The following is a 25,056-nucleotide window of genomic DNA, read 5'->3' as shown; positions in this document are numbered from 1 at the left end:
CTGGGATCGCTGGATGCTGGGCAGTGGAGCAGATCTGCAAAGGGCTGCGTAGTGGCCAAGCTTGCCACACTGTAGACACCGTCGTAATTTTGCCAGACATTGGCGCTTTAAATGGGTGGAGCCAAATTCGGACACGTCATGACGTCAATGTCAGCGCGTTCCGTGCGCCAACACGCATTCGCAGTGCGGTCGAATGACGTACGCACCTGCGCAGGCTGGTCTTCTGCCTCGCCATCCCCTCGGTCGTGGCGCGCATGCGCTGGAGCCCTGGAAAAGCGCGCGAAATGGCCACTCTCATCATGACTCAGGCCCTGCGATGGCCTGTACCCGTTCCACCTCATGCAGGGTTAGCTTTGCCGTTTCTGCCGCCCTGATGTGGGAGTACTGATTGTTAGCATGTTCGTGGAGAACGCACGTTTCGATGGCGATGGTGAGGGTGAGCTGCTTGACTTTCGGGAGCTGCTGGCAAAGGGAATCGGAGTGGACCTCGAAAACGATCTGATCCCGGATCATGGAATCAGTTGTTGAGCCATAGTTACATGACTGAGCGAGGATGCAGAGATGGGTCAAAAAGGATTGAAAAGGTTCATCCTTACCCTGAAGCCTCTGCTGGAAAACGTACCGTTCAAAGCTCTCATTCACCTCCATGTCGCAGTGGCTGTCGAACTTCAGCAGGATTGTTTTAAATTTCGTCTTGTCTTCGCCTTCAGCGAATGTAAGGGAGCTGTAGATGTGGATGGCGTGGTCCCTGCTGTGGAGAGGAATAGTGCGATCTTCCTGGCATCCAATGCGGCCTCGAGGTCGGTGGCCTCGAGAGAGAGAGCTGGACCTTCTGTTTGAAGATCTTCCAATTTGCACCGAGGCTGCCGGCGATGTAGAGCTGAGGAGGAGGGCGGACGCTGTCCAGGTCACCGAATGGCTGTTTGCTGGTCAACGCTGATTCACTCAAGGTAGGTCCGTCAATATTCAGCATTACTACCTGGTACCATGATGTGTTGGGCTGTCTGGGTTGATGTGGACTGCGTTTGATGCAGTGTAGCGAGAGACAGACTTCCAACACTTGATGAGATGAAACACAATTTTATTTAACATCTAACTATTTTACATATCCGACTGTGGGTTGACACTATGCTGACTTGACTGGAGACCTGATGCTAGCCTGACCAGACTTACTGACTACCACATGGTGTTTGCACTGGCTATGCTCACGGGCTCTGACTGTCTCAGAGGCTTGGTCCCGAGAGAGCGGGAAAACTGGTGCCCTCTGGCTTTATAGTGGTCGTGTCCTGTCTGGTGATTGGCTGCTGTGTTCTGTGAGCTTACTGGTCATCCTGTGTGTCAATCACTGCCTGTCTGCACTCCATTATATACATGGTGTATATTATGACACTTGGATAAGTATCATTGATTTTTACTGGGTTTTGACAATTTTGAACTAATTTTTCCTTCTTTCTTATTTTGCCCATTTGTTGCTTCTGGGACATATTGCCGCATGAATCAATTCCAAACACTCAAATCCTTCATAAGCAAGCAATGAGTAGCCAAATAAAGTTAATTGTCAGAAACTGTCCAGTTGATTTTCGAGCCCCCTGAACAGTTGAGGACTAGGTCAGCTACCTGGAGGTAGCCTCCCTGCGGCAGACTGGAGTATGGTACTCCAAAAGGCTTTGAGGCCCTTTCAGCCTCCCTGGCAACAGCTGTGACTGCAAGCCACTCTCCACAATTGTCACCCAGCAGCTATGGCCATTTTTGATTTCCAAACTCTTAAAAGCACTGAGAGGCTGCTTCAAGATGGAGCACTCTCTTTTTCCCTTAACTGCAATAGCAGGCTACAGCTGCTTCCATCCTGGATGGATGTCCTGGTGGCTCTCGAACTCAGAGAGCCCACCAACCATCCTCAATTAAACAGCAACGATGGGCGTGATTCTCCGAGCCCCGCGCCGGAGAATTGCCACAACTGCGCCACGCTGCCCCGACTCCGAGGTGCGGAGAATCGGCGCTATTTGCTCCGGCGCATTTGGCGCGGCGCGGTCGCGGGCTGCCGTCCGTGGCCGGGCCGTCGATTCTCTGGCCCAGCTGGGCCGAGCAGCTGTGCAGAAACGGCAGAGTCCTGCCGGCCCTGTTCACCCCTGGTCGCTGCCGGCAGGAAGGGTCGGGGGGCAGCCTGTGGGGTGATGAAAAGCGCTCCTTCACCGGGGTAGGCCTCCGATGGGGTCTGGCCCGCGATCAGGGCTCACCGATCGGTTGGCCGGCCTCTCCACCCCCAAGGCCTACTTTGTTCCGCTTCCGGCCCCAGAACCCCCATGCCATGTTGTGTCGGGGATTGAGTTGAAGAGGTCTCCCGTGCATGCGCGGGTTGGCGCGGCATCCATTTGGCGCCGGGAAGGGAGGCTGGAGTAGTGTGAACCGTTCCAGTGCCGTGTTGGCCCCCACTCAGTAGTCCCCGTCCCGTTTCATGCCGTCGTGAAACGCGATGACATTCACGACGGCGCGAACACTTTGTCTCCATTTAGGAGAATCGCGCCCAATGTTTTCCAGCTGCTAATTAGCCAATTCAGGGAAAATCACTGCCAGGTGACAATCCCTAATGGGGACAAAGTCCCTATTGACCTGCTGTCAGAGTCCTGACCCAAGACCCAAATTTCTCCCACTGAGCTTCGTGTCATCCAAGCCCACATCCTGGCTTTCTTTCCTACCATTTTTATCCATGATGCAGCACGGTCGCAGGGGCAGCACGGTAGCACAGTGGTTAACACTGTTGCTTCACAGCTCCAGGGTCCCAGGTTCGATTCCCGGCTTGGGTCACTGTCTGTGCAGAGTCTGCACGTTCTCCCCGTGTCTCCGTGGGTTCCCTCTGGGTGATCTGGTTTCCTCCCACAGTCCAAAGATGCAGGTTAGGTGGATTGGCCATGCTAAATTGCCCTTAGTGTCAAAAAGGTTAGGAGGCGTTTACGGGGATAGGGTGGAGGCATGGGTTGAAGTGGGGTGCTCTTTCCTAAGGGCTGGTGCGGACCCGATGGGCCAAATGGCCTCTTTCTGCACTGTAAATTCTATGATTCTATGATACCATGCTGCATTGGGCCTTCGCCTTCACCTAAATTTCTTGCTGAAAATATGGACAAAATCTCACCGAATGGGAATAGAGTCGCGTAATGAGTGGGTTTAGCCAGGTGCTTCCTGACACTTGCAGCGCTGAGAAACACCATACCATCCATCAGTACTCTGGTTATATTCAGGGCCTCAGGGGGGAATGCCCCGATGAGGCTGGACTTAATCCTGTGTCCTGCACTGAGGAGCTCCCCAATGCAACACCTGAATCCTTCCCCAAAGCCTCAACTCACATAGAAGGAGGTCCTTGGGCCACCCCGCACCCGCGCAGAGCACCCCGAGCCCCACTCCATTGGGATCTAACCCTTGGGTGAGCGCCGTTCTGTGCTGGTCCCCACAAACAGTGACCATATGGAACAGCACTTGTGGCTGTCTCGCAGGAGATTGGTAGCCCCCAAGTGGTTGCTCGCTGGGCAGGGTGGCATCCTGGCATTTCTGGTGCCACCCGGGTACCTTACCTTAGCCTGACACTGTAGCATTGCCAGCCTGGCACATGCAACCTGGTGTTGGAACCAACAATTCTACGGACACGTGCTTGTAGGATTAGAATAGCGGTTTTAATATACTTACAACAGACCCAGCCTGTTAGCCGTTGAACTTTCGGTGAACTGACCAGCTGACCCTGTGGCACTGATCTTTATACAGCAGCTCCCGGGGGAGGAGTCCTGGGCGGAGCCAAGGGAGAAGCCCAGTACAACTCTCGAGCATTCCCAGAGCTACTCCCCCTGGTGGTCAGGTAGTGCAACTGCACTTACAATATAGACACATGTATATACAGATTATAATCCTGTGTGAATCACATTCACCACACCTGGGTGCCAGCCTGTTACTGCCAAGGTGTCCAGATGGCCCTCCAAGGACTCCCTCATTAGTGAGCTGGGGCTTTGGGTGGGGGGGGGGGGGGGGGGGTGGGTTCGGGGATCATTCACGAGGGGTCGGAGAGATCTAATGAGATCTCACGATATGGATCTTATTCTTGCTGCGCAAGACCCAGATTTACATATTTAAGTGAGCTATTAGGCTCATTTAAATATTTCAGCATCTGATTCTCCCGAGACCCGGGAACTAATGCCCATGCCTGGGAGACCTCGCCATAGCGCCATTTAGCACTGGTTCACACAAGCATGGACCAATTGTAATGGTACCTGGGGGAGGGGGTCTCCCAGACTATCAGAGGCTCTCAGGTGGTTGGGCTCTGGGCTGGGTGGTACCCTGGCACTCCCGCTGCCACCTGGGGTCCTTGGCACTGTCAGCCTGGCACCTTGGCAGTGCATCCTGACAGTGCCACCTTGGCACTTCCAGGGTGCCCAGCTGACATTGCCAGGATTCCAGACTACAGTGCCAAGGTGCCCAGGTGCCTGGTTGCCCATGCCAATGATCGGGTCGGGGGGTGGGGGGGGGGGGGGGTGCCTTGTCCTTAAGGGGTGGGGTGAAATACAGTTCGAGAACCCCCAAGAGGTAAGTTGGGGGGGGTCCGGAGAGGCCACGGTGGGATGGCTTAGAGGGTCGAGAGATCAGGACAGAATGTTAAAATGGCGGCCCAATCTCTCCCTGCAATGATGAGCTGAACTTGTCAGTGCAGGAAGTGAGGTAAGTGTGGCCTCAGCAGGGCGTTCCTACCAAGTCCAAAAAAAAAGTTTTGTTCTCATTTCTACAGATACCGAGAATCAGCCTGCTGTTCGCGCCTCAAGCGGGACTCTGTTTCTTTTGTTAAATCATGCCCTTTATTTTGAACTGTCCATAATTAAAGCCTACCAATAAAAGTGTTTTTGTTTGGACACACAAGCCTCAAGGTCTCATCAATGAACCATCAAGAAATGTTTTGAACTTTTAAGCACCAAAATACCTGATCGACCTGTTATTGACATAACTGATGCCTCCATGTGAGCAAATAGTAATGAACTGCCTGAGCCAGATGAGGTATCCATGATTTACAGTTCCTGTTGCTATCAATCCTGTGGAAGCATCTCAGTCTACAAAACTACAGAAATAAGCCACTCCACAAGAAACAAAAAAATCCCTCAAAGTTCAAAGTTCAATAATTATCTAACTCATACATATAATGTGTCATGTGAGAGTACCTTTAAGAAATGGGTGTTTATAAATGGGTGTGTATATAAATATCTGTAGTGAGAGTAGCTTTAAGAAATGGGTGTTTATTACTGCAGTGATGTCAGAGAGTGGGTGGAGCTGGGCTGTCTGTCAGCTTTTTACTTTTGCTTTAGGCTTTTTGCTGCAGGGTGGGTTTGGTTTCATTTTAGTTTTGGAGAAGCTGCAATCACAGCAGGATGTGTGTGAATCTCTGCAAGCTTATGAATGTCCATTTGCTGATTTTAATGTGGTAACTGTTCTCAGTAGTGAATATAAACCTGAGGTGCTTCTGTTAAAAGGTTTTAAGTCTTCTGGATGTTAAAAGAAAGTCTTAAGGATTACTTAGTGTTATATTTTCTGGGGGTTGTATTTGAATTAATGGTTGTTAAGATGTTCACTGTATGTTTTAAAAAGGTTAGCTTGAGTTCATAGAAAAAACATTGTTTTGCTTTAAAAATTACTTTTCCATTTCTGCTGTACCACACCTGTAGAGTGGGCCGTGTGCTCCCCACACCAAAATCTATTAAACGTTGTGGGTCAGGTGAACTCCATGATACACTTTGGGGTTCTCTAAACCCTGGCCCATAAGAAATATTTAATTGGAAATTGAGCTTGAGTAACTTGGTTATTGAATTGTGTATCAAAGAGTTAAAGGGGAGGGATGTGGTGATTGTCCCTTTAAGGACAGCGCAGTAGAAGAGGGTCACCTGGTTTGGGGGACCAATTGGGACTGAGAATGGGTAATCACCCAAGGGGGGGTGAAGTCCTCTCTTCGACAAAGACAGCCATAAAGCATATGGAAGACACGCAGTGCCGGTCTCTGAACGGGTTTTCCTATTAATAAATTACCTTTGTGTTCTTGACAAAGTCTGTTAGCATGCAGTTATTACAGATATCTTTCTCTCTTTTAGTGATTCGTAAAACTTCGTCTTGCTCGCCTCTGTGACTTAATCTGACAATCTCCGCTTGACAAGATGGAACAATCAATTGGGGGCGCGATTCTCCCAACGGGAGACTGAGTGCCGACGCCGGAGTGAAACCTGGAGTGTTTCACTCCGGCGTCGGAGGCCGCTCCTCGCACCCTATTCTCCCCCCACCCCCCGGGGGCTAGGAGTGGCAGTTTGTGAATCCCGAACGCCCGGCCTTGACGCTTGCATCAAAGCGGCACGCTGGGAATGGCGTGGCCGGCGGTGCCGAAGTGACGTCAGCCGCGCATGCACAGGTTGGTCGGCTCCAACCCGCGCATGCGCGGTTGCTGTCTTCCCCTCTGCTGCCCCCGCAAGACATGGCGGCTTGATCTTGTGGGGCGGCGGAGGGAAAAGAGTGCGTAACATTTACAGACGCCGGCCCAAAGATCGGTGGGCACCGAACGCGGGCCAGTCACCTCATGAGCACACCCGTGGTGCTCGATCCTCCCTCTGCCCCCTACAGGCCCCACACTTACCTGTCGCGCGCTGTTCACGACGGCAGCGACCAGATGTGGTCGGCGCCGGCGTGAACCAGTCGGGTTCGTCAGGCCGCTCGGCCCATCCGGGCCGGAAAATCACCGGTCGCCGTGAGAAACGGCGAGCGGCGATTCTCCAAGCGGCCTGTCAAAAAGCGCGACAAGCCATTTTGGGGGGGTGGGAGAATCGCGGGGGGTGCCAGGGCGACGTGTTGTGATTCGCCCGGCCCTCCCGCGATTCTCCTACCCGGCGTGGGGAGCGGAGAATCGCGCACTGTGTTCTTCAATGCCAACAATGGATTTTCAAGTTGACAGCCAGCCATTTCCGGAGAAACACACACACCTCTTAAGTGCTTCGTACTTTGTGCAGTGTCCCACTTTACCTGTAAGGGTTTTAGTCCTCATTATACAAGACCATCAACCAAATATTCCATACCTTCTCAGGTGAGAATTTGACACTTGATATTCCATTCAAGCTTAATATAATCAATCACTTCCATGAGAGGATCGTCTATTCATTTTGAATAAGAGCGTGCTTTTACCTGCCCAGCATTTAGAGGAACAATAGCAAGAAGATTGAACAATGAGTGCTTGCCACTAACATCTGGTTTTCTTAAATCTGACATGTTATTTTTCTCTCAGGCATGCAACTTACGCCCATTCTAACAGATAGAGGCTTGGGTTTTAAACCACTGACAACTTATTTAACATAAAAGAGGGAAATGAACAGTAATTGGTTAAAAGTACTACCTGGTGGAGCAATTAGAAACTTTCCTATTCACTTCAATATTTACATAGATAATATATAAAAAGATATGTCTCCTTGAGCTATTTTACAACACATATCGAACTTTTAAAACAGATGTTCACTCGTCATATGACACAGAACTGGTCATCCAGTACAATCTCTAGACGAGCTTCAGATTGATCAGCAATCTGGCGCCCCAGATGGATGCACACTCAAAATGATGAACTACAGCATTGTGCATCAAGAAGCTACAGCAACAACCAACTCTCCTGGTCCCTCAACCCCCAATGTAAAATCCCCATTCTTCTTAAAATGTGTAACTTTGCACCTAATTGTCACTGTAACCTCTACCAGAACAACTGAACCCCGCCCAAGAAACTTTCCACTTCTCTGACCATGACTTTCTGCATAGCTCCCCACTCTATGCTCCATTATTTGTGAACATGCCATTAGCTGTGTCGGGGCCTTCCTAAACACTATTCCCCTCTCCAATTCTTTTTTCCTTTAAGATCCTCCTTCAACTTTTCACACTTCAAACTTTTATCTGCCCTTCTAATAAATCCTTTTCTGCCTTGGCATTCATTAATTTCTGATTACACCTCTGGTACATCTATTCTACATTAAAGATGCTGTGTAAATACAAATTGTTTTCATTGTTATTTTTCTTGCTCATAATTATGAACCTAAACACCATCCCAGCACAGTATGGATGTTTGAACAATGCCAGGTATCTTGAGCTTATGTGTTATGGCTACACTATTGTCATGTCCCTAAGGCGTAAAAGAGATCAGAAACTGTAAAATCAAACCTTACCTTTATCGCTTATTTAAGAAATAGACTTTGCTGAACCAAAAGATGGCTGCTACGGGTCACATTACTCAAGTTAGTTACATTTCTGAAATTTCCAACAGCAGTTAAAGGACAAAAGCTCAACCAGCATCCTTGTGGAATCTCACATCTCTCATTGTGAGGACACATTACAACCAACAGCATCAGGGACCAGCAGGCAAGTTGACGCACCAGCATGACAAATGGAGAATCATTGAAGCTCATTATATCTGAAAGGGAATTTAAAGCCATCATCGATCTTCTCAGATAAACAATGGATTTTCACCAGAGGCATAAAAACTACTTCTTAGTCTGTAACTAGCTAATTAACGGGCCACGTCGCATGATCTACGCTTCTGGCCTTTGGAAAGGTTTAATTTTACATTTTTGGACTCACGACTCAGTCTGCTATTTAAATTCCAGCCTGTAAACATCAAAGCAGGTCTCCAGGCTAACCAACATTCTGCATCAAGGCTAAACCTCCTCAAACCCTGTTTCTCTGGAAGATTCCTGTCATCAGCAGTTGAGCAACCCCAAGTCTCTGTATACCAGCCTTATCTCGTTTCGTTACTATCAACTTTAAAAGAAATCTGAAAAAATTCCGTTTCAGCTAACTGAGCTGTAGCTCTTCCGTGAAGGAATCCTTAATGGACTCTGACTTTCTTAACTGACAATCATATGAACAGATATCCACATTTGTGGTGCTTTTTCTTTAAATCATTCATAGTTGTCAAAATTCTTCTTTCCTGTCTTCTTATTGTGTCCTTGCATGTGTGCGAAGTTGCAAGCATTTCCGGGTTTGAATGTGTGACTAAACTGCACTTCCGATTTAACCTGAAAGAGAGTTTGCTGTGAGGCACTTTAAAAATTGACCACACAAACAGAGGGTATGGGAAAACATACTGCAGCCTATTTAAAACATTAAAACACCTCTGCTTATGGACAATGCAAAACTGTAGGAGGTCAGTATTGCCTCCCTCTCCGGTATGTAACAATCATGCAGTAAGACATCAAAAGCACTATTAGGCAGAATCACACTGATGAGTCTATTTCCAAACAGCATTAGAACAGGAAACTCCCCTTTGTTTTGACAGAAACCAAACTTCAAGTGCACGTAATCAACTTTGACTTGCCTGAATGAAATAAGTCTCCCTTTACCTTGCAGAAGCATCCAATAAATTGCATGGGCTGGATTCTTCAACCCAGCTGGCTGCAAGAACGCCACTGGTGAGCCGCGTACAATGGAGAACTCCATTGATCTCGGGCGAGATTCTCCGGAGAATCCCGTCCTATGTGTTGATAATTAAACTTTCACAGGGAACAAAAGCTTTATTTTTGTCAAAAGCTCCAATATATTTAATAAAATAATGTTAAACCCCATTCTAGCCCGTGCCTGTTATTCCAACATGGAAGCTGCCGATTATTAAACTTTGAGTAAATTTTGAACGAAGGTTAAAGCATTGGCTGCGATTCATCCGAATCAAATCTAAGTGCTGCAGCCGGCGGTAATCCGGTGTGTTTCTCAGTGGCACTCCTTGTGCTGCTGAGCTGTGATTTAAATTTTGTGGAGGTAGGTTTAGCGCTGGCCTTAAGAGGGGCAGGGCCTTAACCCGCTGACAGGTCAGAGGTCGGTACATCTTTTTTAGAGGATGTCCCGATCTCAGATTAACATGGCAAGTAACACACAAGTCACTGGAAAGGTAGCTCCCAAGTGAGCAACTCTCTATTATGGGCTCACCCAAAAAAAACCCTTCAGATCTCTCCCCTTTTCAGGTCCACCCCTTCAGTTCTTCCCCTTAAGGACCCGCACCCTTCAGGCCCTCCACCATCAGGCCCCCCCTTCAGGTACACCGCCCCCAGTCCACTCTTCAGGCCCCCGGTCAATCCCTCCCCCTCAGGCTCTTTCCCCCTTCTGGACCTTCCCTTAGTTCTCCTTTCAGGCCCCCACATCATTACCCCATTCAGGACTCTCCTTGCTTCTTTCCCCCCCCCCCCCAGTCCTCTTCAGGCCCTGTTCCTTGGCAGTGGAAACAAGACTCCAGGGACTCTGAGGGGGAGTGGGGGGGGGGGGGGGGAGGGTGTGAGAACCCTCTATTCACTTACCTCTATGGTGCCAAGGGAGGTCTTTCAGTGGAGTAGGGTTGATGGGGGCTCGGGCTGAGCTGGAGAGACTCAGGTCGGGGAGCTTTCCCGGGATGTGGGTTGTGTGGCACGTTCTCCCTCGATAGCTTTGAAAATCATCAAACTGTCTTTCAGCATGTAAGTTGTGGTTAAAGGTCTTCCCTCTGTAGTCTTGATAGTCTTTGATGTCTCTCCCAGTATAACAAGTTCAAACATCTGTCAGATGAAGGTGAAAGTCGTCCCTTTGATGTGTAGTAAACCTTTGAAGTGCTTTTTTTCACAGTCAATTTCATTTCCCTTTAACCTTTGCAAGAATCTGGGCATGCTGAGAAGCCTAAAAGCTTTGAACTGCATTGTTTGTATTCAATTTTCCTGTCCATTACCTTTGACAAGCCTCTTGATTGACAGGTCCAGGCTACTTCAAAGTGCTTCCTAGAAATATCAGAGGCGCCATTCAGCGAACCAAGGTTTAAGTCCGTTTTCGGGCACATTTGATGGGGTGATTTTCGGCCGCTGTTCGCAGATTGGGGTGCCATTTTGTCCGGCAGCCCCGATCTTACCCCCTCCCCCCCCTTGAGGCCCCTCCCTGCTTTCTGCACCCTCTCACTCTGCAACCTTGTCAAGGTCCCTGGGAACCCATGTCACCCACTCTCCAATTGGCAAGGTCCCTCTGGGCCTGACCCCTGGCAATGCCAAGTTGGCAGCTGGGCACCGTGGAACTGCCAGTCTAGAAACCTGGAAGTGCCCCTGGCATATTGGTAATGCCTGGCACACTGGCAGTGTTTCCCAGGCACCCTGGCAATGTCAGGGTGGCACTGCCTAGATGCCGAGTGGTACTGCCAGTGTGCCAGTCTGGCAATATCATGGTGCCCAGGGGTCAGGGGAGTGCCACGCTGCTCTGTCTTTGACCACCCATAGGTCTCTAATGGCCTGTGAGACCCCACAAGGTACCATTACATCTGGTTCCATTTGTTTGAACCAGAACCAAACAGCGCACTGGTGCGGTCTCGCAGGGGCAGTCTTGAGTCCCGAACTGACTCAATGAATGAATGAATCCAGCGTCTGGGTGTTTAAATGAGGCAAATATCCAGATCACACTGGGCGGAGTGAGTTGAGTGACTCACAATCGGCCCCGTACAGAGCCCAATTTGGGGCTCTCGCGCTATTCATCCGTTGTGCCCGGATACGTGCCGGGCACAATGGCATTCGCTGAATCGGGCCCAGGTGTTGTTTCTAACCATAGTTTTCCCCTGTTCTGAAGTCCTTCCTAGGGAGACCAGGTGCTCTGTCTGAGAGCTGCCCCTGGCACCAAGGCAGTGCCACCTTGGCAGTGCCAGGGTGCCGGAGGAGCACACAGTCAGAGTACCAGGCCTTCCTAGGAATGGCTTCAGAACAAAGAACCAGCATCTTTAAAAAAAACTATGATTAGAAACAACACCTGATCTTTCTAGGAGGACCTTCAGAACAAAGAAACATCTGGCCGTGCCCTGAAACATTTGGGTACGGCGTCGGGGTCCACATAAATCTTTGCCCTTGCTCCCTTTATTTGACCAAGGCCTTCTTGGAATTCCTTGGGGTATTTGCCAATGACCTTGTATCGTCCACCGTGTCCTAATTTTTAAATTTTTAGCCAGCCCAGAGGGGTCCTCTGGAGTCAATCTCTGCACAAGAGGGTGGCTCCTGGCCCTCATAAAATCATGAGCATGGAATCGGGCTGTCTGCTGCCCATACATAACCTGGGTCATTGTGGTCCCTATAATCTTCAAAGGTTTCCTTGTATATGTGCTGGGCCTGGCTCTGGTGTCTCGCAGGCCTAATAATAATAATAATCTTTATTATTGCCACAAGTAGGCTTCTATTATCACTGCAATGAAGTTACTGTGAAAAGCCCCTATGGGCAAGATGCACACCTGGAGATGCCGGAAGGACTGTTCCCTGATGATGGAAATGGCAGCTCCAATACCCACCTCTATTTCTAGAGAATGGCTTTTGACCAAGTGTTATCTTTATCAGAGCAACCTTAGGGGTTGTTTAACTGCACCGTTTGGTCCTCTACAGGCTGATAGACATACACGGCCTGGCCCTGAGGTGGCTTTGGCTTCTGGCCTGGGCAGTATGCATATTGCTGATTCAGGCAGCCGTCTCTGGGTCATGCCCTTTGGCCACTCCTACAGCAGCTTTGCTGCTGACACTTGTAGTCCACGAGGGAGGATTCCCTGATACTTCTAATGTTACCTGGCTGTTTGTGAAGATGGCAGCGTGTTCTGGCTGAATGTGAGGCACATGGGATCCTTCACTGGGAATGCTGGAATTTCATAGTCAGGGTCCTTCCTCCCACCTCCCAGCCTGGGAACGCTACTGTCCATCATTCCTTGAGTTCTTGGGCCCCTTTCCCGGTATTCTCTAAGAACACTGCTAATTCTATAACCCTTTTGAGGTCTAGGGTGGGTTCTGCCAACAGTTTTTTTGTATCGTGAAAATATTGATCCCACACCCTAGTCAGTCGGGTGACATCTCAGTCAGAGATGGGCCAAACAATCTTTAGATGCTTCATTAATGACCTACTTCCATCATAAGGTCAGAAGTGGAGATGTTTCCGGATGACTGCAATATGTTCACCATTCGCGACTCCTCAGATAATGAAGCAGTCCATGTCCAAATGCAGCAAGAGCTGGACAATATCCAGGCTTAGACTGATAAGTGGCAAGTTACATTCATGCCACACAAGTGCCAGGCAATGACCATCTCCTACAAAAGAGGATCTAGCCATCGCCCCTTGACATTCAATGCCATTACCATCACTGAATCCCCCACAATCTATCTCCTGGGGGTTACCATTGATCAGAAACTGAACTTGACTTGCCAGATAAATACTATGGCTACCAGGGCAGGTCAGAGGCTAGGAATCCTACAGTGACTAACTCAACTCCTGCCCCCCCCCCCTCCCCCACCTTGTCCACCATCTACAAGGCACAAGTCAGGAGTGTGATGGAATACTCTCCATTTTCCTGGACGAGTGCAGTTCCAACAACACTCAAGAAGCTCAACACCATCCAGGTCAAAGCAGTCTGCTTGATTGCTCCCCCTTCCACAAATATTCAAACCCTCCACCACCTATGAAAAGTAGCAGCCGTGTGTACCATCTCCAAGATGCACTTCAGTAACTTGCCAAGGTTCCTCAGACACCTTCCAAACCCACAACTGCTACCATCTAGAAAGACAAGAGCAGCAGATACCTGGGAACCCCACCACCTGGAGGATCCCCTCCAAATTACTCACCTCCCTGACTTGGAAATATATTGCCGTTCCTTCACTGTTGCTGGGTCAAAATCCTGGAACTCCCTCCCTAACAGCACAGTGGGTGTACCTACATCTCAATGACTGCAGCGGTTCAAGAAGGCAGCTCATCACCACCTTCTGATGGGCATATAGGGATGGGCAATGAATGCTGGCCTAGCCAGCGATGCCCACATCCCATAAATGAATTTCTAAAAACTGGCATAATTCAGCCAGCTTCCTTAATCGAGTCAGGTATTTTGTCGCCCACTCAAGTTGAATCGGTAATGCTGGAGGATTACGGCCAGCTGTGGGTTCCAATGGTTCTTTACAAATCTTACAAGCTCGTTGAATGTTTTAGTGTGACTGGTTGCAGGATAAGTTAAACTCTTAATAATGGTGAACGTTGGGGTCCTGCAAGCTGCCAAAAGGATTATTTTATGTCTTTCATCCTCTGCTATGCCGTTGGCACGGAAGGAGTAGTGCACGCGTTCAGCAAACTGGGGCCAATCCTCCACATCAGCAGCACAAGGCGAGGGCTTCCCATACAAGGGTATTTCCAGGTTTTACATCTTGATTTGTTTTTTATCGGAGTGGTCGTGGGGAGTTTCAAAAAGGCTGCTCGGAATACCATGCTTGATCCTCATCGCCAATGTAATAATTCAAGGAGGTGTGGAGTGAGAGGCCAAATTGCTTTACTAGAAGCTGAAAGTAAAGTTGCTACTGTGGCACACAAAACAAACATCCTAGCCCAGGACTATCGGGAACTGTCGCTCCAGCTCTGGGAGCTAAACTTAAATGTCCCGCTAATGAGCCCCAGCTGGACAGGCCTCCACCTGATCTGGCGAGAACCTGATCGGGCCAGGTGCAGTGGGCCAGGAGACTCGCAACAGGTTTGATGCCCGGCACGAATCCCGTTTGGGTACTCACTCCTGATTCAACGGGCCATCGGGAATCCTGCCTGGAGCTGGCAGCCCCAGAGAATCATAGCCAATGTGTTGGCTGTACTTCGATTCTTTGTATAATCAAGAACTTGTGAATAAAGGGAAGCTTTATTTCAATCATATAAATAATCAAAGTGGGTACTGGATTTATGAAGATTGTGCTGCACATGGGATCTGTAAACGTTTAGGCTGTGTGATGAAGCAACATTCATAACCTGTTGCAAAGCATTAAAGCCCACAAGAGTCACTCATAGGTAGATTTGAAAACATCTCAGTTAATTATCTTTCAAGTAATGTTTTTGTTCTGTGAACAAAACACTTAACGGGGAATAATATTTATCCAATGCAGAAAAGTCTTTCATAACTCATTTAAAAATTGTTACTCATGCATGATGAGGCCTTCCAAATGAAGGCAATAAATATTGTATTTTAAAGTGTCTAAGTTAGCATCTTCAACATTGGCAGTGGTACATACTATTGATAATGATATATGGTGACCTTACTAGTGCCCCGCTACCAACACTGATGGTGCTCAGTTTTAAGTGGGATTTTATTTGTTCCTAAAAGCAAATTAGTGCAGGTGTTGAAATCTGAAACAAAAACAAAAAATACTGAAGAATCTCAGCAGGTCTGACAGCATCTGTGGAGAGAAAAGGGAGCTCACGTTTCCAGTCTGGATGACTCTTTGTATTTGTTCCGTCTGACATCTCCCTGAGAGAAATCAGATGATCAGATGGTGCTGCCTTCAGGCAAAATACTTCATCTGCTGAAAGGCAAACAACATCTGTCAAGTTGGATGACAAAGGAGATAATTAGATAATGAGCAGAGCATCGCCATTTCCTTCCAGCTTGCTGTCAAACACAGTAATCCCCTGTTAGTGTAATGCTGAAGCATAACACTTTCTAATGTTAATTCTCTGGCAGTGGTAAAGCTCGCTTTCTAATATTATGCTTTTCTAAAGAGTGGCAGTGTCATTCAAGATTGTATTATCTTAGCGTAGAAGGAAGCTCAAGTGTAACTCTCTCTCTGCACTTTGAAAGGCAAAGTGCGACAAAGCTGCAAACATTAAAGGCTGCCGGCAGCACCTTTATGTTGTTACGACACCCTGGGCTAGTGAGCAATCAATTCCAGATCCACTTGACCTCAAATCTCAACACAATTGAAATTAACGCTTAATTGTAAAAATACCCGAAGTCTTTGGTCCAATAATTGCAGTCACCAGGGCCGGGATTCTCCCCTACCCGGCGGGGCAGGGGGTCCCGGCGTGATGGAGTGGCATGAACCACTCTGGCGTCGGGCCGCCCCAAAGGTGTGGAAGTCTCGGCACCTTTAGGGACCAAGCCCTAACATTGAGGGGCTAGGCCCGCGCCAGAGTGGTTGCGCTCCGCCGGCTGGCGTGGAAGGCCTTTGGCGCCACGCCAGCCAGGGCCGAAGGGACTCGCCGGCCGGCGGACGTCCGCGCATGCGCCGGAGCATCAGCGGCTGCTGAAGTCATCCCCGCACATGCGCAGGGGAGGGGGTCACTTCCGCCTCCGCCATGGTGAAGACTATGGCGAAGGCAGAAGGAAAAGTGTGCCCCCACGGCACAGGCCCAATCGCGAGGGCCCCCCGGGGCCCGTTCGACCCGCGCCCCCCCCCCCCAGGACCCAGGAGCCCGCCCGCGCCACCTGCTCCCGCCAGTAAGGTAGATGGTTTGATCCACGGCAGCGGGAGAAGCATGACAGCGGTGGGACTTTGGCCCATCGCGGGCCGGAGAATCGCCGGGGGGGGGGCATACCGACCGGCGCGGAGCGATTCCCGCCCCCACCGAATCTCCGGTGCCGGGGAATTCGGGACATGGCAGGGGCGGGATTGACGCCAGCCCCCTGGCGATTCTCTGACCTGGCAAGGGGTCGGAGAATCCCGCCCCAGGTTTGTAAATACAAACCCAATTAACATGTTTTAACAACAATAACTATAATTGGACGGCACGGTAGCACAGTGGTTAGCACTGTTGCTTCACAGCGCCAGTGTCCCAGATTCGATTCCCGGCTTGGGTCACTGTCAGTGCGGAATCTGCATGTTTTCCTCGTGTCTGCGTGGGTTTTTCGCCGGATGCTCCGGTTTCTTCCCACAAGTCCTGAAAGACGTGCTGTTAGGTAAATTGGATATTCTGAATTCTACCTCCATGTACCCGAACAGGTGCCGGAGTGTGGTGACTAGGGGATTTTCACAGTAACTTCATTTCAGTCTTGATGTAAGCCTACTAGTGACAATAAAGATGACTATAATTGTTATAAATAGGCAGGAAATACAATTGGTTAATTATTATCTACTTTATGACCTCCCACATCTTTAACTCACTCCATCCTCCACACACACACACACTCAATTCAGACAAACAAGAGAGGAGAAAGATGGATATAAAAATAATACTCAAAGTAAAAAGATAAAAGTCTCTGTTTCAGATTGATGTCTTCCAGCTAGATTATTTCAGTCTAGGCCTCCAGTTGGATGTCTTTACTTTCAGTCTGTAATGGTTTTCAATGTAGATACCTCAGGGTCTTCAGTCTTTTCTGCAGACACAGAGACTGCAGGCAAGAAGCATTTGAGAGAAAGAGAGAACAACTTGCAGCCTTTCCTCTCAGCATCCAGGAACTTTTCTACTGGGTCCTGCGAAAGCAAACCAACCTGGCAGAATCTAATCGCTGTCTGCCAGGCAGAATATGGTCCTTGGCCAATCCATTGGCCTCCAGCCAAGCAATTGAACCAAATCCCTCCAATCTCTCGGGTGTCATAAATTCGGAGTTCTTCTGTTCAAAATCTAAATCTTCACACCGCAGTGTACTATTTTGCAACTTTTGAATTCCTCACTTCCTCTGCTCGACTTAAAGTTATGTCTCCATTAAAGATCCAGTGACCAGAAATGATAACAACAAAGTATAAGAAATAGGAAATAAGGGAATCAACAGGAACAATGCTTACAATATGTTTTAATCTGGTTAGGCATGCAAGCCCTCAGCCCGATAGGTAAAATCTTCCTTTTTCCTGTGCTTAGTGGGGTTCTTGGGCCGCCAACTCCCATTTGGTTGATCATATGCAGGATGAGATAATCTATGAGCATGGAAATCTCTGCCCAAGTAGGAGCAATCCCCACACCCATGCCCACAACCAGGCCGCAAGCAAGCATGGCCATCAGGGTGTCCCTGGTGAGTTTCCCGCATGGCGTGACTATTTAAGGGCTTCACTTTGTTTGTGGGTGGAAGGTTGTCATCGACTCTTCCTGATCCGGACATAATGGGGGAGCGGGGGGAAGGGAGAGGGCGGGTCTGGGTGGTCTACACCCAGCATCCCAAAATTAAGGCACATGGGATTGGTGGAAATATATTTAGGTGGATAGAAAACTGGTTGGCAGAGAGGAAACAAAGAGTAGGGATTAATGGGTCCCTTTCAAATTGGCAGGCAGTAACTAGTGGGGTACCACAGGGATCGGTGCTGGGACAATATATTCACAATATATATTAATGATTTGGATGAGGGAACAAAATGTAACATCTCAAAGTTTGCCGGTGATACCAAGTTAGGTGGGAGGGTGAATTGTGACGAGGATGCAGGGATCCTACAGCAAGATCTGGACAGGTTGGGCGAGTGGGCAAATCAATGGCTGATGCAGTATAATTTGGATAAGTGTGAGGTTATTCATTTTGGAAGCAAAAACAGGAAGGCAGATTACTACCTGAATGGTTATAAATTGGGAGAGGGGATTGTGCAACGGGACCTGGGTGTCCTTGTGCACCAGTCGCTGAAGGTAAGCATGCAGGTGCAGCAGGCGGTAAAGAAGGCTAATGGTATGTTGGCCTTCATTGTGAGAGGTTTTGAGCACAGAAGCAGGGATGTGTTGCTGCAATTGTGCAGGCCTTGGTGAGGCCACACCTAGAATATTGTGTTCAGTTTTGGTTTTCTTCTGTGAGGAAGGATGTTTTTGCTCTCGAGGGAGTGCTGTGAAGGTTTACCAGACAGATGCCAGGGATGGCGGGACTGTCATCTGAGGAGAGATTGACTTGTTTGGGATTGTTCTCACTGGAGTTCAGAAGAATGAGGGGGGGGATCACATAGAGACTAATAAAATTCTAACAGGACTAGACAGGGTAGATGCAGGGAAGATGTTACCAATGATGGGCGTCTCCAGAACCAGGGGTCACAATCTGATGATTCAGGGTAAACCATTTTGGACAGATATAAGGATACATTTCTTCACACAAAGAGTGATGAGCCTGTGGAATTCATTATCACAGGAAGTAGTGTGGCAACCTAAAATGGCCACCCAAAAAAGAATTGTGGTCAAATCGGGACACAGACAGTGCACAGCCCCTATGTATTGTGCAAAGGAAAACCAGACCAAACTGAAACTTGCACCTGTTAAAGGTCAATCACCGATTTCCCCAGGACAAAAGACTCAAATTAAGGAATAGCAACAGTAGCAGGCTCCCCGGCACCACCTCACCTTATTTGGAAAGGCATACGCACTTGGAACAATAACAACTAGGACCCGCCCAGCCATCAAGGTACCCACCCCTAATTGGCCAGTATCGATCAGAGTGATCGAGACCCTATCGATCTATTGGATCCATAGTTAACCCCGCCCATAAGGTGCAAAAGAGAAGAAGGAATAGAAGCCCTGCACAGTAGGAATTGGCCTCTTTTGGGACCGGCCTGTGCCCACTCCAATTGCAGCATAACGACCAGCCAAGTTCAAGACCATGATCACTACCTGAGAGAGATGAGCCACAGCCGGGACGAACCTGATGATTTCCAGCCGACACACATGGGGACTCAGATAAAGGCCTTATCTACCCACACCGAGCCGGTCATCCACAAGTTAAGTAAAGGTCATCTTAGTTGATAGGTGTAGTTTAATACGTAGCCGCGTTTATCATTGCACATAGAAATAAGTCTTGTGTTTAATAATAAACTGTCCTTTGAACTAACATACTGGTTGTGTGGTCATTTGGTCAATACAAGAAACGTACTCGCAGCTTGTGGTTTGATAATAAGTGGCAACAGTAGTTGATGCTAAAACTTTGAATATATTCAAGAGGCGGCTAGATATAGCACCTGGGGAGAATGGGATCAAGAGCTATGGGGAGAAAGCAGGATTAGGTTATTGAGTTGGATGATGAGACATGATCGTGATGAATGGCTCGAAGGGCCAAAAGGCCTCCTCCTGCTCCTATCTTCTATGTATCTATGTACCCACCTGCCCAATTATACAGGCTCCCGCCTCCAAGCCTACCTCTGGGGGGTGAGGAAGGGGAAATAAATTCTGCCCTTTGTTTTTATAGTTTATTTTGAATGAGATGAAATTCACTCAGTGCCAAATTAGTCTAACCTTCCTAACAGTGTGGCCAAGATTGCGAATATTGCTGCAGGAGGAATTGTAAGATTGGTCACACATTCTGCTGCTCCACATACTTTCCAGAAATACTTAATGATGCCAACTATATAAAATCTACACAGGTTAATTAAGTTAACTGAAAACAAATTAAGTTGTCATAGACCCAGTTGACCAAAGCCTGCTTTCCCCTTTGAATGGGAGAGCTGACTAGTGGTGATTTAACCTGAGGGTCACCACACCTCAGGCGAGGGGCAAGGTAGAGAAGGCGGGGCCTTCATGAATAATCTCAGCCAGCACGGGAATTGAACCTGCGCTGTTGGCCTCACTTGGACCCTGCACAAAATATTGCTGTCGTCGCTGCAGAGATGAATGTCACTTTTACAGTGATCAAATTGTAAATTAATTCAGTGGAGAAGCTGAATTTGATCAAATTTGAACCCTGTTCCTAACCCTCTAGACTTAAGGGGAATTCAAACATTTGCCATTCATCGGGAAAGGAATGGATGACCTATTAAAACAAAACACCTGAAATTCCAGCACTAATTTTGCTGATGAAGGAAACTCTCACTGAATTTCAACGGCAGCCTCATTAATAAATGTAAATTGGTGTTCCATGGCAAGAGTGGGAATCTCACCACCCCAGCCCCATGACATTTTTACCTGTTCCTGAGTGAGTGCTTACTTCAGAAAAAGCTATCAGGAAGCACCAAAGCTACTGCAGGTGAAGCAAAAAGCATTCCTTCATGAGACTGAGTTCCCTGGGCCCAGGAAAGGAAAATCTGGACCAGTGCTGTCCTGGGCTCCTGGAGAAGCCAGCTATTTTCTATAGATAAAAGTGATAGGTAAAAGATAGCTTTTTAGCATTAAGCCCCTAGTCTATTAAATACCATTTTAAAACTCACCCATAACCTCAGGTCATTTCAAAACACACATTCAGCATGCAAAACATAGCTTCAACAGAACACAGAAACAGATAGATTAAAACAGCATTCGTATTCAGCTAACAAATACATTTGCAAGATAAAGCGACCAAGGACAGGGCAAGCTCCATAACAACAGCATAGAGACCATTGTCCTAACAAGCAAGTCAGCAAGAAACTGGTTCAAGCTGTATGCGATAAGGAAGCCGAATCGCATTCCATAGCTCATACAAGAATACATTTAAGTTAATATTGCATATTAAATGACAGGCAGCTAAAACATCGAATCAAACTTATTTGATGTTAACCCAAACCAATTAGGATTACATTGGGGTATAGCTAGATGGCTAAAGTCTGATATGATTTGGTATAACCGTGATAGTTCGTATGGCCATTTTTTATTCCGGAATCAATCTATACTTTGACTTAACTATTCGCTGTCTCTCTGTCTTTCATACTTTCACTTTCCAACTCTGACTCTTGAAGTAAATGCAAGCTGTTTTGCCGTAAGCAAGAAAATCATTTCTGTATTATTTGAAAGTTGAATTGTCTACGAAATTGCTTCTCTTTGAGTCCATTTACATGCCATACTTATTGGAGAATAAGATTTAAATAATACTCAATTGTAATCGATAGAGACAAATAAAATGATTCTTATTTGCATCAGGGAAGTGTTAACTCAAATTTCTACTGAGTTTTAGTGTTTTCAAGTGCCACTAGATCCGCATGGTAGATCTCTACAGCTCCCCACCCTACTCAGTCAGAGGACTGTTACAACGTTGCCCCCTTCACCTCACCTGCACTGCCAGCAGCCATCTTTTGGAGCAAGCTGGTGGATTAAAAACAACTCAATCTGTGTCCACAATGACCCTCCAGCCAACCCCACCAGACAGCTACTACATATTGCCCATAGTGAGTGATCAGTTAACTGGCAGCTTTCAAATGTGACCTGACAATACAGATACGCCAAGTATGAATGCAGTCTGATGTGGCCAATTTCTCACATGGGACTTAAAAATGATTCTTTGGCATAAATGTTTCGTTCACAATAGCAAGAATGATAATCTTCGCAAGGGAGATATTTGCTAGCGTTCAAATCACTGAGACTCAGCATGAATCTGTATGGTAATAGAAAAGAGAAGCAAAGAACAGAAAACTTTGGAAAAACTCTCTAGTTAGATTTTGGCGTGGCCCTTTGTAAAAGCTCAGGAGATCCGAGAGGTGATTCAAACAGGGTTTTATTTCCAACCTAAAGAAAAGGCCGCAATCTGGCGTACAGCACACAGCTCCCAACCGAGTCTACCGATCACGTTAGTCCCAATCCGGGCCGGCTTTTAAGGGTTGCGTCTATGAGCTCCAGCTGATGGGCCTCTCTCATCAGCTGGGGAGTTTGTATTCCATGAGCCCCACGGGGAGATCAATCAGGTCACCCCCATGGATGTCGTGAGGCTTATTATAGCCCTTTAATATACACCTCACTCCAATTTGTCTATCTGTATATAAAGGTGGCTAAAGTGAATACATTTTACACCTGCCAGAGCTCCTGAGACGACTTGAAGCACTGACTGATTAGTATTTAAGTATTTCACTGCAATGTTGAAAGTGTAGACTGTCGGCTATTAAATTAAGAATGAAATCGAGAGCAAACAATTTGTGCCTGGGTTACTTCAGTTACCGCCCATAACTTTTTAATTCAATGCCCTTTGGTTCCTTAAATATTTCTTGCAACCTTTGTCACACTAAATGTTCTGGATGCTTTTGCAGTGACTCATCAAGGTTAGTTCAACCTCACCTTTCTCCTCTGCAACCTCTACGGGCAATAATACCTTTATGTTCCTCCCTAGTCACACACCTATTTTTTTTGCCATGTACTGCCATTCTTGATTACATTTTAAAATGTGACATTCTTGCCTTTGGTGAAAAGTTTCAGTAAAATGTCTCTCTTTTCAACGGTATACTGCCATTCCTTCATCATTGCCGGGTTGATATCCTACCTCCTGCCATTGTTGGAACACACCCCCTCAAACACCACTGCCGTGTTATTCACCCTGGGGTGACATGGACTGCAACACGATGCCGTTAAACGATAAAGCATACACTAAACGTAGGCGTTGGTTCAATAAGATTTATTGAACTTCAGTAACAAAGCATACAGCTGCCTGGAGGTTGACTCTCTACTGTTCTAAGTAAACTAATTCTAACTATCTAGACAAGGCTAGCTCTGATCAACGTGTGGAACGTGTTGAATGATATGTACACCTTGACTGTCACTACAGTTGTCACCAGTGGAAAGAGGCAGAGTGCTGATGCCTCGTGTGTTTTATAGTTGGAAGCCCCCTTCTGGTGTTCTGTCTGGTGATTAGTCGTGTTCTGTTCTGTATGCTGATTGGCTCACATAGGTGTCTGTCACTGCCTGCTTTTACCTCATGATGTGCATGGGTGCATATTATGACAACCACCTCCTTCTCAGGACAGTCAGAGAGGGGAAATAAATGAGACCTTTCTAGAATCTCCCACTTCTTGAGAACAAATAAGAAAATCCTCAAAATGATAGGGTCCCTTTTAGTGGTAGTTTTCATTTAATTCATCAAATCTATGCTGTTTCAACAGAGGATAATACTCTCATAAAACAAAAGCTTTAAACATAAACGTGTCAGACTAAAACACTATCACTTTAAAACAACACTAAAAACTTTGAGGAAAGTTGGAAGGGGCAAAGGTGGAAAGTTACTGGTAGAATTGTAATGTTCTTTGATTGGGCTGATGTTGAATCTTGATATTGTAGTGTGAAGAAAGAACATTAGACTTTGTTTTAGAAACAAAGGGCTGGATTCTGCGATTTTGAGGCTATGTCCCCATGCCGGCATAGGCACGGTGGCAATTTACGACAGAAAAAATGGTGTAAAATGGCCAGCGATCCTCCATTGGGCTTGGGGCTAGCATCAAGGCAGCGTAGAGCACCCAGCTCTAGCTGCCGATATGGCCCGGTGAATTGCTGGATCCATGGCCACGCATGGGTATATTGGCGGCCTGCAGCGGTCGCGCTGTGAAACATGGAGCCGGCCGCTCATGGACCCGGCTGTGAAATAGTGTCCCCCTTTTACCAGCTCATGCTGCCCAGACCACCCTCCAACAGTGCCCCAGCCCCTGACAGAGACCCCCTGCCCGCGGATCGGCACTCCCTCGACTGTGGCGGCGCTGGACTGAGTCCGCAGTCGCCACACCGAGTTCCTGATGGGTGAGACTATGAGAGACACACGCCGTTGGGAACTTGGCCGGTCAGGGGTGAAGCATCAAGGGGAGGGCCTCAGGCAATATCCCGCGGCCATCGGTATGGCGCAGCCCCCAATTTGGTCGTGAACGGAGATTCTCCGGCCAATCACCAACGTGATTTTGGCGTCCGCGACCAGAGAATCCCGCCTGAAGTTATTTATTACTAACACTACATTAATGAATTACTAAAATGTCTTAAATTAATACAGTTAGAAATAATGGTCTAACACTAACTTACACTAAGATACTACAGAGCTACTCTAATATGCGACTGCTACAAACTCCTTACTAACAACTTCTCCTGGAACACATGGTGTGTCCGGGTCATGTGTCTGCATACTTACACCACCTGGTGGTCGGATGCTGGAACTACAACAGTTATACATATGTTATTATTTACATACAGATGATAATACAGATGACAATCTACTTATCATAAGAATCACATCAAAGGGCTTAACCCTTAGGATATACAGTAAATTAGTGACCTCGGATGCACAGCATTTAGAGTTCAAGGTTGAAAAATACATAAACATTCTAGAGTATACCAGATATTTTCATCAATAGGCATAGCAAAGTTATCCCACCATCAGTGGATCAGATCAAAGCTCTGCAGTCCTGCCAGATTCACTCCGAAATGGTGGTGGATAATTAACCAACTAACAGGAAAAAGCTCCAATGATACACCCATTCTCAATGATGGGGAAGATTAGCACATCAGTGCAAAAGACAAGGCTGAAGCATTTGCAACCATCTTCAGGAATGTTGAGTGGGTGGCCATCTGGGCCTCCTCTTCACGTCCCATTACAGATGCCAATCGTCAGCTAATTCAATTCACTCCACATGATATCAATAGCTGAAGGCAAATGTTAAAGGGGTCAGAGGCTATGGCAATATCCCAGCAGTAGCACTGAAGTTTATGCTCCAC

The 25,056-nt window shown here is 47.5% G+C and overlaps 1 protein-coding gene across 5 annotated transcripts in view; it reads right to left on the bottom strand.

Moving 5' to 3' along the window:
• The window catches only part of rps6ka2 (ribosomal protein S6 kinase, polypeptide 2), a 498,908-nt gene that overhangs the window by 386,314 nt on the left and 87,538 nt on the right, over positions 1-25,056 (bottom strand). Inside the window, exon 1 of one of the 5 annotated variants that reach the window (XM_038808528.1) lies at positions 8,205-8,809. The exons of the other annotated variants lie outside the window; for them this stretch is intronic. The gene's annotated coding sequence lies outside the window, so the exon portion shown is untranslated. Of the gene's footprint in view, positions 1-8,204; positions 8,810-25,056 lie in introns of those variants that run through there. 5 annotated transcript variants of the gene reach the window in all.

The sequence above is a fragment of the Scyliorhinus canicula genome, chromosome 1 (assembly GCF_902713615.1).
Source record: "Scyliorhinus canicula chromosome 1, sScyCan1.1, whole genome shotgun sequence".
Classification (NCBI taxonomy): domain Eukaryota; kingdom Metazoa; phylum Chordata; class Chondrichthyes; order Carcharhiniformes; family Scyliorhinidae; genus Scyliorhinus; species Scyliorhinus canicula.
Note: the sequence above shows the minus strand (reverse complement) of the source record. Positions and strands in the feature narration are given on the sequence as shown.